The 17,403-nt window shown below is 43.3% G+C and overlaps 1 protein-coding gene across 1 annotated transcript in view; it reads left to right on the top strand.

Annotated features, from left to right (window-relative positions):
* Positions 1 to 65: 65 nt before the first annotated feature.
* The window catches only part of Tmem135 (transmembrane protein 135), a 280,538-nt gene continuing 263,200 nt past the window's right edge, over positions 66 to 17,403 (top strand). Inside the window, exon 1 of the mRNA XM_087656459.1 lies at positions 66 to 216. The gene's annotated coding sequence lies outside the window, so the exon portion shown is untranslated. The remainder of the gene's footprint in view (positions 217 to 17,403) is intronic.

Raw genomic sequence — 17,403 nt, 5'->3', positions numbered from 1 at the left:
AGAGGGGGCGGGAAGGGGTGTGGCCCCATCTCCCGCTGTAAGGGTCAGGCCCCCGCCCGCGGCTTGATCCTCTCTCCCTTGCTCGCTCCAGAGCTGCCCCGCCCCGCTTGGCTTCCCGGCGCTCGGCGTCCTCCCACCCGGATCCATTGCACACCGTGGCCAGGCGTCGATGGAGCCCCGTGGCTCCTGCCCAGCCAACCTGCTCTCCTCTTCCAGGTGAGACGTGTTCCCACATCTATGCCCCTTTCACGTCCTTCCCTTTACAGCTGTCACCTCTGGCCCAATGGCCACCTCTGTATCAAGCAAAATAATGAACACAAAGAACACGGTATTTGGGGTGTACACAGATTGTGGCTTTAAATCCTCGCTGTGTGACCTTGAGCAAATTGCCCAGCCTCTCGGCGTCAGGTTCCTCATCCGTAAAGTGACTTGGGAGGATTAGCGATAAAGCCTGAAAGGCTTAGAGCTGGTGCCTGGTACAGCGCGAGTTCGCAGAAATTTTCACCCCTAGCCAGCGGGGCTGGCGCCCGCCCACCCCCCAACCCCGCCCAGCGCTCGGCGCGACCTGCGCCCGGGAGCAGCCGGTCTCCAGCCCCGGTGGGGGAGGCGCTCTGGAGCAACAGAGCAGCCGATGGGCTCGCGCTCCGATTTCCTCACCGTACGAAATGAAATTCCACAGGGGGATTCGAAAGGAAATGAGGCCGGGACGCTCCGTGCTTCTCGGCCCGCCGCCCTTCCTGTCTCGGGGACACGGTTTCTAAATAAGGTTGGGAGGGTGAGAGCGCGGGAGGGAAGAGGCTTGACCTGTGCACCCGAAGCGAGGAAGGCGCACAAACCACAGGGACGCCCCTTCCCAGACCTGGGACACCCTTCCCCTGCATCCTGCACTCTTCTTGTTCCCATTCTTGCTCAGTGTAGAGCTCTGGGGATCAGCATATGTTTCCACTCGTGTTCCAATCCCGCTTCTCCTCTTTTCACCCACAAAGAAAGGACTTTGTGTTGGGTCCACCTTCTCTCTGCCTCCCATTTGGCCAGTGGAACTCTCAGCAGGTGATTTCCTAAATCATTTACTTGTTACTTGATTGGTCAACCTAATAGGAGCCTCCAACTGGCCGCACAGTAGGTCAGTTTCTGAGTGAAGTCCATGTTCTCTTCCTGACACAAAGTGTTTCTCAGTCCATGAGGTAATGCCTGCAGTGTAGATCATCTAGCATAGTGACCGATGAATAACACTCAATTACTCGGTTATCACTTTTTTGTTTATATCTGGGACAGATTGTGAAATGTAGATTACAAGACTAGCCCTTGCTTGTCAGTCTCCTGCTAAATTTTGAAGAGACCGGTAATCAATAAAGGGATTCCAACCCCTCTCCTTCAGATGTGTTTGCCTAAGCCCCTGCCTGTGTTTTTCTGATGTTCTTTGTGCCTTCCCATTTCAGTTGATCCTCTGGCACACGGCTGAGGTAAGGCATAAGTTGGAAGGATACATGCACTCAAGTTTTCTATCTTCAGTTTTCTTATGTCGGCTGGACCCGGTTGAGGGTAAGAATGGAGTCAGCTATTTTGGGTGTTTGCCTCTGTGTCTGGAACTGTTGGGCATATGAAAGCTGCATCATCTCAAATCATTGTCAGAACCTGGTAGTGAATGTTTTGGCCCTTTAAGTGGACTGGGGAACTAAGGCTAAACCAGAGCATTAGTTAGCAATGATAGGACCAACCAAATGGGAGCCCAGCCTTTTAAAGCTGGAGGACAAGACTACTTCCCAGGAGTTCAGAACCAGGTCGAGTCCTCTGTATGCAGGTACTGAAGACAACTGGCTTACACGGATGCATAAATAATCAGATGAAGAGAGCAGTGGCCTATTCATTGTTTGAGAGGGACAAACCAGATGAACAGATTAAATGGATACACAACCCCCATTCACCAGGATCACACAGGAGGCAAACAAAACAAACACACTGGGCATGGTAAGCCCACAGAGAACCATGAGCAAATTGGAGGTGGAGGTAGCTGGGTTTGGAGAGCTCCTCAAAGAGATGACCTGTAAGACTGTGAGCTACTTAAGAAAGTGGGCTTGGAGCACGGCTGGCACTTTGCCTAGAGCAGGGTGTGTGCGTGGTTTATGAAACAGTGAACTTCCTGAAGTCAAGGAGGACGGTGGATCTGTTACTCACAGAGCGCCTGGCAAACAGGCAGGACATAGTTGGTGCTGGCTGAAGGGGCACTATTATCAAATCAGTAACAGATTTCATAAGAAACCCTATCCTGCACCAGCATTCCATGACTTATACTAATAATGTTATTGCAATTTTCACAACCATCCAAGAAAGCATTTTTTAGAGAAGTCAAACAATCTGACCAAGGTGCCTTCCTACGTAGTAGAGAGGGACTCAGTTGCCCATTTGCTGTAGTCTAAACTCTGTGCCCAAGTTCCAGTTCTCAAAGAGGAAAGTGCTTACTTTTTACCCTCTTCTGCCCTCGAGGATGGCCTTTTTTAGGGGGATCCTGACCTCTTCCCTTAGGCCTGGAATCTCTACTTAAGCGTGTTCGAAGCTACTTGTCTCCTTTGAGGACACCTGAAGAAGCCCCTGTTCCATCAGAAGCTTTTCCTGTCAACAGCTTTTCTTTCTAACCAGGGAGCTCATCATAGGTATTTTCCAAAAAAGAAAGCCAGGGGAATCACATTTCAGTCTGAATGTGGAGAGAAAACAAAGACCGGGACTTGAAGCTAAGTCTGAATGGCCCCTGGGTCTCCTTCTGGTGGACTTGTTCACACGGTGTGTAACTGCCCCTGGTATCAAATATGGTGTGCTTGTCTTTGTTACAGAAAATACTTCTCTGGGGGATTCAAGCAGAGGCCTATTGCCCGGTGTGACAGGCACAGTGTGTCTGAGAGGCCAAGACAGAGACGCATGAAAAGAACCTTCATTTACCCTAAAGTACAGGTCACTAGCCTCTGGTGGCTTTGTCCCAAGTGCAGGGCAATTTCCTTGGTCCAGCCTTCTAGTTTTTAGAATGTAAACCCTTTGGAGCCGCAACAAACATGACTTCTGTGGGTGGCTGGGCAGTTGGAGGGCTCAGTATTTGCAATCAAATGAGAGACTGGGATCCAGTGAACTCCTGTGATGTGTTAAGTTTTCAACCTGACATTTCTGCACTGATATATTTGTGTAATGGTGCCTGAGTTAAAAGCTCCATTTGGAGGCCAGCAGTTAGGTTTTAAAAAAAATCTACCACCTAAGGGGTTGGGTGCGGTAAACATGCTTTCCCTCCGAAGGAAAACCTCTCATTTGTAGTTCTTTGCTAACCCAATTAAATGTTGAAGTGGTCACCCCAGAGCCTGCTTTTTATTTCCTGAGAAACAATCCAACTAATCCATATTCAGTAGCTTCTAAGAAAAGTCTTCTTCCAACCACTCATGAAGAAACCAGCTTCTTTGAATCTAGACAGAACATTTAGAAATCACAAAGAGCTGTCTTGATAGAAAATGCAAGAGAGCGATTCATTATTATCCTGGTTGGTTTGGGAGGAGAAACTCACTGGGGTTAATACACGTACTGATTGGGAATTTACTATGGAGCCACCAAGCTCCCAGTTACATTGGGAGACACCAAGCCACATCCCATCAGTTTACAAGTAGCTTGGACACTACACTTCACACCCAAAGCTAACTGTAAAACAAAAACATGCAACGCTGGGCCAGGTGGAAGAGAACATTAATCTCACTCCAAGCTGAGGAATTGGAAGTCCTGAAAGACTAAAAATCTGCTATTAAAAGGCAGAGTCAAAGTCCCTGCTTAATCCATTCTGTTACTAGCCTGCATAGAATTATCACCACGGGGCTCTCGATGTCAAAGAATCAAGTCCTGTTCCGTCCACCACACTTTTAGCAAGTGTGAGATGAAACATTGGAAATTCTTATTAGTGGTGATGATATAGTAAACAGATGGGCAGCCAACGATGTCTGTGGGAGGCTAAAAATTAATGCAAATGTACCATATCCCCCAAAGGCTAATGTCATCGCAGTATTCGTTTTCACTCGATTAGCTCATATATAGTAACAGGTTGTTATCATTTGACTTGGGTAGTCGGACAATGCATTTGTAGTTCACAGTCACACGAGATCAAAACAGAAACACATTTCTTTATGGTTGGTGCTTTTTCTTGGCCTCCCTTAATTCCATCCACTTCCACTGTCATACACAACATTCTGTATGTATTATAAAGCTGTAGCTTGCTTACTCTGTCTCCGTCAGAGGCACTGCCATCTTCACTGATCCATGGAAGTCACTTAAGAATGTGGGTGGATATAGCAAACTACCAAAATGTAGTTAGGTCCTGTCCTCGTAACTCAGGCACGACTTACAGTGTCCAGCTTCCTTCTGAACTCGGTTGTTTGACAATCATTTATCTCTTTAGGTTTTACTGTGCCTATTCTTAAGCACCCTAAGACGAAACATTTGTCTGGGCTGTAATGGTGGTTTAAATTAGAGGCAGATAGGTTTATTTGCTTCACGAATAATCATACTAATATTTTTTTTTATCCCTGTGTATCAGCCATTTGAAAGTTGTCAGCTGAGGTCATTGAGAATCACTTGTAGCCCAGGACAGAGCAAAGCTCTCAAGCCGACATGGCTTAAGTTGGGGGATGACTTCTTAGTAAGAAAAATGAGGAGAGCTTAGTTTTGAGGGATGGGTAAGTTTCCAAGAGACCAAGGGAAGGATGGCAGTGAAATAGTAGTTTCAGAAGCACACTCATTCTCCTCATTGGATTTAGTGAAAATGAGTAGGAATAAAAATAGCAGGCAAAGGGTGACCTAGCCACCATTGTACATAGGCACTCGTAGAAAGATAGAGGGATTTCATATCTTCTGTCAAGGGAAGAGGAGGAACAGCTATGTCCTGCGAAGTGAAAACATCTTTGCCATTTTACCATTACCTTAATCTGGAAGCTAAGTATGACTAGGAGACATGTGTTGGAATGCTGAATTGATACAGAGAGTTCTATCTCTTGGTACCATGTCAGTTTAGCTAAACTGGAAAGTTCTTTGGCATATTGCAGGAGTGCATGTGAACACATGCATGTGCGTGCGACTGTGTGTATGTTATGTGTGCATGAACACTTGTGTATACATATTTGTGTGCTGGTGCACTCATCCATGTATAGGTGTGTGTGTGTGTGTGTGTGTGTGTGTGTGTGTGTGTGTGAAGGCCAGAGGTTGACATCTAATGCCTTCCTCTATTGCTCTTAACCTTTCTTCTTCCTCTTCCTCTTCCTCTTCCTCTTCTTCTTCTTCTGTTTCTGCTTCTGCTTCTGCTTCTGCTTCTGCTTCTGCTGTTTCTTCTGTTTCTTCTTCTTCTTCTTCTTCTTCTTCTTCTTCTTCTTCTTCTTCTTCTTCTTCTTCTTCTTCTTCTTCTTCTTCTTCTTCTTCTCTTCTTCTTCTCCTCCTCTTCCTCCTCTTCCTCTTCCTCCTCCTCCTCTTCCTCCTCCTCCTCTTCCTCTTCCTCCTCTTCCTCTTCCTCCTCCTCTTCCTCCTCCTCTACCTCCTATTTCTTTATCTTCTCCTCTTTCTACCACCCTCCTTTCTCTTCCTCCTTCTTTGAGCCGTCACCCCTCAGTGAGACTGGAGTGCAGTGTTTAAGCTAGGTTAGCTAGCCAGAAAGCCCTGGAACTCTTCCTGTATCAGTCCTCTCCTCTATCTGTTGCCAGTGCCTTGGTTGCACACTTGTCATCCTGGGCTTTCATATGGGTACTAGGATCTGAACATCCTCATGCATGTATAGCAACACATTACCAGTTAAATTGTCTATCCTACTCATAGGCTTGACCATTTTTCTAAGGATTTCCTTCCCTGTATCATTCCAGATTAATGGTGATCCTAAGGAAAATTAGCATGACATTGGAAGTAAAGGAGAAGCAGTTGTCTGATGCTCTGAAAGTCAGGCGTGAGTACAAGACAGCATGAACACTCAGACACTGACACTCATGTGCTGCCATGCCTGTTAGCATGCAATAGCAGCTGGATCTGAAGTCCCTCCAAATGCTAATAAGTGAGCCCTGATAGTCACTGTGGACAGAGCTAGAGGAGGTTCAACAGTACATCACTGTGAGTTCCATTTTGGCTTAGATTTCACACATGCCATACCCAGCTTCCAGCCTTTCTTCCCCAGTTGCATCCCTGGCTGGTCTTAGGTGATTTCAGGAACAATAGACTATGTCACAACATGGAGTATTTATAATAAACTCTTTATTCTACCTCACTCATAATTCCCCTGACTAGTATATCTCATAAAAAGATTCATTAAATGTTAATCCATGAAAACTGCTCCTCAACTTATAGGGAAGCTGTAGCAAGCACGTGGCATACAGGTGATGAGCCATTGGACCTTAGTTCTTTGACCAAGGATGTCTCGGACTCTTCTTTGATGTATGTATGTGCCTGTACCCAGCCTGTTATACTAGATCTTAGCATCTGCAGCAAGCATTTAAGTGACAGAGGCACCTCATGTTTTTGCATATGTTATCTTGTTTAGTCCACCATTACCCCCAGAACAGATATTAAATCTGAATTACTTCTCTCCATTTCCTCCAGTCTGAACTGCCCAGTCTCCTTCCCTGGCTCTGCTTTTGTACTGCTCTCTGATGATCCAGTCTCTATGCAAGAGTGAGCTTTTAAAACCAACTCCACAGGTTATGTTCCTCTTAGATTTAAAAGTTCTCGGGTTTTTTTCCTCATTGTAACCGGAACAAAATTTAGCAGGCAGAGAAGGAGAGCTCCCTTTTCAGTGATTCTTGCTTTTCTACCATGGTACACCACTGTGTCCTTTCCTCTCGTCTGAAAACATTCTAAGCTCGTACCTGGCTGTCTTCTCTGCCTAGGATGTTTCCCACAGCCCTTAGCAGGTGTCATTGTCTCCGAGATCTTCCCCGGACACTCATGTCTCACCCTTCCCTTGAGCCACTTACTTCTTAACCCTGTTTTACTTCCTTCAAAATTGTTCCTCCTCTCTCCAACTTGCCTGAGGTGCCACAGTAAATGGCAGAAACAATATCTGACTCAGGTCCATTTGGCTGTGTGGGCTGTGCTTTATCTGTTATGTCCACCTTCTGCCTGTCTTAGCTTTATTTTTCCTGCAGGTCTTCTATGTTCTGAATAAATATACCATAGGACATTATAACTGAAGGGAACATATATAATTAGCTATTTCCCTGTGAAGTCATTAACAGTAAGGTGATGACTTACCAACTACTTATTGAGGTTTCACAGTGTGTATTGCTAAGGTAGGTAGAAAAAGTAGCATTGCAAATCACTCACTTACATCCTAGTGATTTCCAGATATCTTATTTCAAAACACAACAAAACAAAACAAAACCTGGTCTTGCTTCAATAGGCCTTGAGTTCTCAGTTTAAAGAATCCGAATGAAGCTGGATGCAGGGCAGGTACCGTTATGTGTCCTGAGAAGACTGAGGTAGGAGGAGCTAGACTAGTGGGGAAACACTGCTGCAGAACAAGCAAAAGTGACTGAATTGTAAATGTCTTTTATTTCCCTGTTTACCTACTTTGCTTTTGAGAACCAACAGCCCATGATGTCAATTCTTTAAATTCTAAAACCAGGCAGAGGAAAACATGTTAAGAAAATGTTTTCTAGGCTTATGCCAAGGAAAGACAGGAGCCGATGGCATCTGATAGCCAGAGGTCTGCAAGGACCTTTGCAGATTGGCTGCCACAGAGCCCAGTTTAGCAGATAAAGAAGGATGCTGGAGCCCTATAGGAATGACTCACAGGGCTAGAGCCACTTGTGACTCATTTGCTCCATCAGTCTGTCTTTCTCTTACCTCCTTTGTTCTGTAGACACAGCAGAGGCCCACCAGGCTGACTTGAGGCTTCTGACGCTAGAGAGAGCTAGTACATAGATTGCCCTTCTTTGTGTGACAGTACTGAGGCTCCTATTGTCCATCCACTCACTAAGAACCAGTGCCTCACTTACCTGCCTAAGCCCTCCACCTCGGCAGTCAGCACTCTTCCTTCTTATCAGAAGAGTGTTTCTCAGACAAGTGCTGTATTTGATGTCTGCTTCTGTGACTCTGTTTACTGCTTCATGTGGAGGCAGACTAATGAGGTCTAAATTACGCATCCATACCACGTCAGGGTCAGCGAGGTTGGGAGCCCAGAGGATTTCACAATTGCTACTGCTGAGGCCACAGACTTTCTTGTCACCCAATTTTGCAGTTAAATGATTCAGAGAGAAAGGGGAGTATCAGTTAACTGCCCCCTTTAGTACTGCTAGGATGACATAGCAAGGCCAGATCCCAGGGCACCTGACTTCACAGTACAGTACTTCATCGTGGTAAGACCATAACATAACACAGTGATATCATAACACTGACTCAGCCAGAGCATCTTCCACCATGGAAATTAAATCCTATTTCCTCTTTAAAATAAAGACCTGCCACAGTATCTGTCCCCAAAAAGAACAAAAGCAAACATAAAATGCCTTTATCATTCTAATAATCTCATGAGAATCAAGAGGTGAAAATATGAAGTTTCTTGCTTTTGGGTTAAGAAAATGCTGTTAGGTCTCCTTAGTTCACTTTATGTTATGAGTAAAAATGCATATATTAATGGTATACAACACAGTATTTTGATATATTTACACTTAGTGAAATGATAATCAAAATGAAGCTCATTAATAGATCCATAACCTCACACAGTTACCATTTTATATATGCGTCGAAAATACTTTAGGTAACTTACCTCAGCAGAGGTCAAGTGTATAATACTCTACTAATTACAGTCGCCATGCCGTACAGAGCTGTATAGCTTATTCATCATGCATAAGATTTATGTACTGCATAATATTTTATCCTTTGACTAATACTTCTCTATCTGTGAGGTTGAAGCTTTTAGGTTGCATGTGTAAGAGAGAATACAGTACTTGTTTCTCTGTGTCTGGCTCCCTTCATTTAGCACAGTGTCCTCCAAGCTCATATTTGGAGCGTGACAGGATTTCCTTGTATTTTTATAAATCAGACTAATATTCCATTCTGTGTCTGTGTGATGTTTTCTTTATACATTCATCCACTGATGGATTCTTATTTTAATTCAATACCTTGACTATCACGAACAGTGCTTCACTCGACGTAAAAGTGTTGCTATCTCCTTGACAAACTGATTTCATTTTCCTTGGAGGTGTGTGTGTGTGTGTGTGTGTGTGTGTGTGTGTGTGTGTGTGTGTGTATGTGTTTGCCTACCCAGTGAGTTTAATAAGGCTGCTAATAAGCATAATGGGGGTTGTTTACTAAAATATATCAATTTATCAATAACTGTACCTCAGAGGACAATAACAACCTCTCCCATGGTATGCATTAACTACTTATGGACCTGTGAGGGGAGCAACTCATGAGCCCCCACCCATGTATGATGAGATATTGACAAACCCAGTCCTGTACAAGTAATCACAGCTTTAGTGAGTTTATGAGTGCATTGGCCATGTCACGCCCAGAAGACACTTTTTGCAGCACATCTCTGAAACCTCTGACCCTTAATGTTTTTCTACTCCTCCTACCATGATGTTCCCTGAACTTTTGGAGGTCCTGATGATATTTAGAATAGCAGGTATGATCTCTGTCCTTTGTTAGGCATCAAATCAAATGAGAGGGTGGCTGGTTACCACTATAATAGTCATGCCACTATTGCATTGTTGGGCATATCTTGCCATAAAGTCAATACTGTAGTTAGCATGGTAAGACAATTAATAATTTTTCCAGAAGTCTACATAGCTCCTTTCAGCACCATAAAGTTAGATAGCAAGGAGGACTGTTTTAGCTCAGATCCAGCTTGATTTATCAAAACTTGCAACTCTAGTATGTAGTGTCATCAGAAATAGGGTCTTAGGATCTTGTCCTGGTGGGCAAACAAGAGCATTGTTCATTTTATAGGGATTATGCCTAAAAAAAAAATCTATTATCCAGATCGATGTCAAAATATTTCCCTAGTATTTAATAGTTCCAGGTCATACATTTAACTCTTTATTTAGAGTTTTTGTTTTCTAAATAAGTAAGGATCTCATTTTACTGTTACTATATGCATATTTATATTTTACAATACAATTTATCGAGGAGATTTTCATTAAAAATTCTTCATCTTTTACTTTTGGAAAATTGATTACGCTTTCAGGAAGCCCTATTTCTATTTAACTTATGAATTTTTTGTTTTTGTTTTGAAAAAAAGTCAAATTTCTCCTTTGGCACAACCCAAAGGTCTGATGCCTCCAACAGATGTAGAAATGTAAAAGCCAATTCCAGGTCTTCCAATTCCAGGTTATTTTTCATTACCCCTGGGAGCACTAGATGTAATGCCAGCACGGATATACTATTTTGATACTAAACACATTTCTCAGAAACTCAGGCAGCATGCCATTTGAAGGAGCCATTTCACATCATTGTCCCTCGGTATGGAACCACTGCTGCTGTCCTTCATTCTAGGCTTTGGTGGCTGTGGAGAAGAGTTGCTTTGTTTAGCATTTGCCTCCCAAATGTGTTAGGGAAAAAACAAATTTACAAAATCCAAAAGTTATTTGTCTGTTGAGGCTTTCAGTCCTACATAAATAACTTTCTCATAAGAAAATTCTGCTGTAGGTCAAAACCCGAGATGGGGATTTGTGTTCAAGTGATTTCTTGAGTGTTGTCAAGGAGAAGGCAAATGAGAAAAACTGACTAAAGCACAGAAAGGGGCTAAACAAGAACTTGGCCCTGGATGATGTCTCAGTTCAGACATGGAGGACGAATTACACTGCAAAGTGACTCCCAAGCTATGGTGAGGTGAGCTTGCCCTTTGTAACCCTGACGTTCAGTCAGAGATGAGGTGTGTGTGTGTGTGTGTGTGTGTGTGTGTGTGTGTGTGTGTGTGTGTGTGTATACAAAACCTCCTGATCTGGCTGGCTCTCATCTACTCAACTTCTCTTCATTTTTGGCCAAGAACAATTTTCCAAAGAAGGGGATATCTGTTTATCATATTGGACAGCATCTTTCCCAGCATCCAAGGGTGCCTGCCTGGGTTCACTGGTTGGTAGAACGATCTGAACGAGGTATCATCTACGATTCTGATAAAAGACATAAAATCACTTAAACATGAGTATTGGCTCACTAATATTAGAGTTCTCAGAGAAGCCTCACTATATATTTCTTTTCACAGACTCAGTCAGTGAGTGAATAAAGGTAACAATTATATAACAAAACAGCCCCATGGTTTAAAGTGGCTCCAACCAAAGTTGATATCCAAACACAGCATTCTATTTCTGTATTCTTCTGGCCTATTGAAGTACATAACCTTGAATGTTATGCCATAAATAATATTCTGTACTCATTTATATTATATGGTAATGGCCATATAGTTCATTGGTCTTATAGAATGGCCAACAGATGGCACCAGAAACACCACACTTACTGCAGCTAATTTATGCAATATGTGTTTATGTGTTGAAACTTCAGTCTCTTTCCATATAGGTCTGCCACATTGAAGAGTGATTCATAACTCCAAATCTAAACTTGATACCTTACAGTTCAGTTATTTTGCTATTTGAGTTCTTTCTATGGAATACTTTGAGTGGGGGATTGGGGAAGGATGATAGGGCTAGTGAATTCAGAAAGAAAACATGTAGTCATTAGTACAGGAAGGAAAAATGCCTGTAGACCCGCATCCTTTTACCTTTGAGGTCTCTTGAGTATATAAATTCTGAAGATTATTAGGAAGTATTTGAATAACAGGATAAAAAAGTCAAGGATCCTGCTTCCAAAACATGAACTCTATTCTCCACTAAAAACAGACTTGGATGGCAACCAAGTCGTCCAAGGATCGCCCTTGCCCGTGTCTGACCACAGGGTTCCACTCTGGGAAAGGGTTTCAAGTCTGCTGTTACCATTTTCAGATTTGTTTCTTTTGAAGTTTGCACTTTATTGTTGATGAAGGGAAGTAAAGGAGGAAGGGCACTACCTCTTCCAGATTAGTTTTTCTTTTCTTTGAGAAGACCAGCTTCTAGCTTCTTTCTGAGAGCAGACTTTATTCTAAGAAGCAGGATGAGTTAGCTTTGGATGAGTGCTGGGCTGAACTGGGCTGCAGAACACTCTGCATTTGCTCATACTTCTCTAACCATTACTTGACTTTCCAATCATATTAAATATTGGGGGACTGAGTCCCAGAAAAGTCATTAGGCTAGCCGGTTACTCAATCTGGTTTCTATGACTACAAGGTCAAGGCTAAACCTAGGATTTGTAATCAGCTTGCTCTTCTGCAAGTGTGTACTGATCCTTTTCAACTCACCAGGAGCTTCGGTTTCATCCATAGCTTCCAGGCACGGTTAGAAATCAGCAGATGCTGAACAGTACGTGTGGAGTGTGACGTCTTGAGCACTGGTTGGGACTGGAGGTGTGGCTTGGCACCAAGGTCAATAGGAAGGGAGGGTAAATCTCACTTTGATAACAGTCCAAGGTGGAAGGTGACACAGCTATTATACAATGTGTTAAACAGCCCAATTCTTATGTTTTGAGGGAAAAGCAAATACCAAGACCTGATTAGCCTTTCCTATACCTATCAGCAGCTTATTATACTGTGAACATTGTGCCTCTGGGAGCTTTCCTTTGCAAATAGAATGATTCCAGGCTCTCGAGTGCCTCTTTACACTGTATACACCCTGCCACGCATGCTAAGATTTCTCCCTCTCTCCCTCTGAGACACTGTTAGTTTGGTTCTGCTGTATTTACTACCATCACTGCTATTAATGTTATTGTTATTATTAAAATGGGGGTCTTTATTATGTAGCCTAGGCTAGCCTCATACATAGTTCTCCTGCCTCCTTTCCCCAAGTGCTGGGATTTCAGGAATATACTTGCTTTTCCCTTTTGACAGCAGGGCTGACCAAAGGGAGTTTGTTTTACTTTTTACATAAATGCTAGAAACCAAGCCTTGTGGCAGAGATCAACAGAAGCCAAGTCTGGTGGCACAGGTCAAGGACCTCCCAGGTTATTTAAGTACATTTGAGACCAACTTCAGCAACTTAATGTGAAACTGTCTCAAAAAAAAAAACTATTCATAAAAAAGGGCTGAAGATGGAGCTCCGTGGTAGTGATGTCTACCACGTGTGAAATCCTGCTTCTATCCCTGCTACTAAAGGAAAAAGGCAGTAGAACTGTTCAAGGACACATGTACATTATTTTATTACATATATGAATGTACGTGTGTGTGTGTGTGTGTGTGTGTGTGTGTGTGTGTGTGTGTGTATGTGTATCCCCGCACCCACATCATGAACGAGAAAAGTCAGGAAAGAAAAATAAAGGACAATAATCCCAACTTAGTACTTAGGATGTGAAAGGCCCTCTGCTAGGTCCATTAGATATCTTATCTACTTCATCTCTGAGATGGGAGCTGTGCTGTGTAACGGTTATGTGTGAACAGACCTGGCTTCTCACCAAAGTCTTGATTCTACCTCACGTGTGACTCTGGACAAATCTATGTGACCTTCCTAAGCTTTGTTTCCTCACTGAAACAACATGCGGAACATTCTTAGTATTGCCCTAGAATAAGTGCTCAGGGAAGGTTAACTAACATCACTGAAATCGCTCCAATGAGCAGATCTTATCTACTTCATACTACTTGAAAACAATTCAAGGTCCTAAGAGGTTAGACGAAGTTAGCTTCAAGCCAGTTCTGATGTAATGTTTGGGCACCTGTTATTTCTTTTCCCCAAGAATGCATTTTTATCCTAAAAAAGCCATTCCCATTTCCCTTGCCCTTTATCCCATTTTGTTCTGGAACACATCATATAAAGGTCAAAGGAGAACTCTGGAGTCAGATGATCCATTCCAAATCTCTCTATGCTACCTACTAGTTGTGTAAATTTTGAGATCCTTAACCATGTGGATTAGTTCCATCTGTCACAGGACTGATAAAGACATTTGCCACTTGGATTCTTAAAAAAGATTAAGTACATTATTGCAAACAAAATGCTCATCGCATGGTCCGATAAATGCAAATGTTCAACAAGTGTAAATTATTCTTGCTCTTCCTACCTCCAGCTACAGGGCTGGAGGGGATAGCTCTGATGTGTCTGGTTAAGAGTGTCCTAATTCCTGTGTATCATGTTCAGCCCAAGGCAAGATCATGACAATTTTCTTATAAAGAGCAGATGCCTATTTTTCTGGCTTTAAAGGCTATGCCATCTCTGTGAATTCTATTCAATACTGCCGTTATGTAGAGAATCAACCATAGGCAGTCAGTCCATCAAAGAATGTCTATGTTGTGCTCTAACAAAGCCAAAACTTGAACACGGAAATTTACATTTTATTTGATTTTCTGGTGTTATTAAAATATTACTCATTTAGGGTTCTTTTTGCAGGCATTTCCAAATGACCAAACATTTTCAAGTTCATCTGCTATTGAAACACGGGAGCCAGGCTGAAATGGGTCTATCATTCAATGCTCCGTACATGTGACCCACAAAAGACAAAGTCCTGTTGGGAAGGAGTTTGTGCCTCTTCCTTTTCAGCCATGATTGGTGATGCATAGAGAGATCTGGGCTGTGGCAGAAGAAAATGAGATGAACAGTAAGAGGAATTAGAGCCAGGAAGAGCCATCTAATAGAGCAAGAGAAACCTGGTCCTGCAGGCTTTGCCTCTAGATTAGCTCTTATTTGGTCTTCCTCACCCACTGCTAGCTAAGTGAGCTTTTTGTTGCGTATGATTCAGTTCTGATACCCTGATATAACTTGTTCTCTTCACACTGTCCACAGTTATTAAAGAAAAGTGAAGGCTGGCATTTACTTGGTACTTACTATGTGCCAGGTGATTTAGTACCTGCTTTCCCATGTGATCTCTTTCTATATGGGGTGATCCGTCTGAGGTTGGCATTATTAACATACTTTAACCAAGAATACAGACAGATTTGTTGCCAGTTGATTTATTTAATACCCCGTTTGCCCTTTTAAGGATGTAGAGTGGGCATTTCAGATCTCGTTTCTTGTCCACCTCAGTCTCCGAGGAAGAAACTTGGAAGGGAAACTTTGTCAAAGCACACTTAATCCCTCTTCTGGGAAAAAGGGCATGTCCTGATCAAGAATCCTCAGTGCTCCCTTTGGCCCTTTTAGGCAGTGGGGAGTGGCAGTCCTGGAGTTTTTGCCCAGCTGCCTGGAAGAGAGTGGATGAGCAGCTGAGGCTGCTGATCAACAGCCTGGGTTAATCCAGGCTGAAGCTTGTAGTTCTCCTGCAAGACCCATAAAGGATCTTCCTTCAGCAGTATCGTTTCCCAGCAGCTGGCTGACTTGGGGTTCCAACGCCTGCCTCCTGGCTGTGCAAGCAACTTCAGCAGGTAGAATCTGGCTGACCTGAGTAGACACATCTTGAGACACAGGAAGGCTTGCATACACAGGGCTTTTGTGACAGAGGCTGAGAAGGAAGTCAGGGGAAATCATTAATCCCCATATCCATTAGCAGTCCTCATCTGGAACATCGACTCTGAGTTTTGGATTGAAGTCAAAGAGCTGCCAAATTAATACTTTGTATTGGACAACTTCTGTGCTGTGTTTCATTTCTTACTAAAGGAGCTGTCGTGGTTTATGTTAGGCACTTAACCTACATTACTTTTAATTATCTGAGCAGTTCTGCCTAGTAGATATAAAATGTCACCAACTAAAGAGATGAACAGAGGTTAAAAAGTAATGAAGACTGGGAGGGAAATCTGCCTCTGCTTACACAGCAGTGGGGGAGGCTTGTAACTGAGAGGGCCACGTTTTATCGCTTTCAGTTGCTCAGACAGCTCAAGACACCAGAACCAGAAATGAAACTTCAGGGCTGCACCTCAAATTCTCTGACTGTTTGAGAGGTGAGAAGTCACTACTTTGTGTTTGGTTGAGGTATCATCAGCACATTACTAATACGTGGCCCAAAGCAGGGGAATCAACAAATTGGTGCTGAATGCACGAATCAATGGATCCACATGCCTTTCAATAAAATGTCAACACTGACATCATGAGCTTAAGTTCTTGATTTCATAGTTAAGTTCTTTCTGGAATTCTCCCTACTTTTGAAATTAAATTTTATTTATGCAATGTTTTAAATTGTGTGTGTGTGTGTGTGTGTGTGTGTGTGTGTATGTTGAGTTGTGGTTGTTTTTGTGTGTGTATGTGTGTGTGAGTGTGTGTGTGTGTGTGTGTGTGTGACAATGTGCACATGAGTGAAACAGCCACCAGCAGAGGCCAGAAGAGGGTTTGGATCTCATGGAGCTGCTGCTACTGGTAGTTGTGAGTCACCCCAGGTGGCTTCTGGGAACTGAACTCTACAAGGGCAGTGCATGCTCCTAACCACTGAACCATCTCTTTAGCCCCCATAACACTTAGTACTGCAAGTGAGTACAAGGTTACCCGATATACAGATTACGAGTAAGATACTGGCTTATTTAATGCAACACAAGGGTCTGCAAGAGTTGGCATCTTCCAAAAGTTACTCTCATAGGACTTCTGCTCACTTAACTTTGGTTAAGAGGGAACAGGTGCACATATGTGCTCATGGATGTAGAAGCCAGAGGTCAACACCCAGTGTTATTTCTCAGGAGCCATCCACCATGACTTTTGAGATAAAGTCTCTCACTTGCCCTGGAATTAGCTACATAGGTTAGGCTGGCTGTCCAGGGAAGCCCAGGGTTCTTTCTGTCTTCCTCCTCCTCAGTAATGGAGTGCCAACATGTCCTGCCTTTTTACATGGATGCTGGGAATCGAACTCAGACCCTCATGCTTGCATGGCAAAGTTTTTATTGACCGTGCTATCACAGTAAATTTAAATTATTATTTTGCTTTTAGACAAGTTTTTAATAGGTACTTATGTTGCCAGGTTAGACCCAATTCTTGATTTTCTGGCCTTCGCCTTTCAGAGAGCCAAGGGTATAGTCATGGATCACAGTGTCAGGCCTGGAACTTCTGGAGTATTAAGCAGAGAAAAGAATCTGACTCCATGGTTTTCATTCAGGCGTGTGTGTGTGTGTGTGTGTGTGTGTGTGTGTGTGTGTGTGTGTGTGTGTGCGTGTGCATTAAACCTTAACCAGTTACCAAATTTTGTCTGCTGAGAAAGTTAAGTAGAGACCCCTACAATGCAGGCCTTTATCAGGGTAGCGGGTATAGGGCAAGAGGGAAAATTGCAGACAGCAGTAGGGGTGGGGGTAAAGCTGGAACTTTGCCTAGTTCTTGCTTCACAGGCAGAACCCCAGCCCAGTTCCCTTTTGCTTGTTCTGTGGGGCAAGGCTGCATTAGCAAGCTATAAATTCCACCAGTATAAGTATGAGGAATGTGGAGATGAATGTGAGGAAGTCTTTATTCCAGAGGAAAGGGCATGATAGTGGGCCAGCTGGAGATGGAAGAC

Source organism: Rattus norvegicus, chromosome 1, assembly GCF_021556685.1.
Source record: "Rattus norvegicus strain SHRSP/BbbUtx chromosome 1, alternate assembly SHRSP_T2T, whole genome shotgun sequence".
Lineage (NCBI taxonomy): Eukaryota > Metazoa > Chordata > Mammalia > Rodentia > Muridae > Rattus > Rattus norvegicus.
The sequence above is the reverse complement of the archived record's forward strand: the minus strand, read 5'-3'. Positions and strand labels throughout refer to the sequence as shown.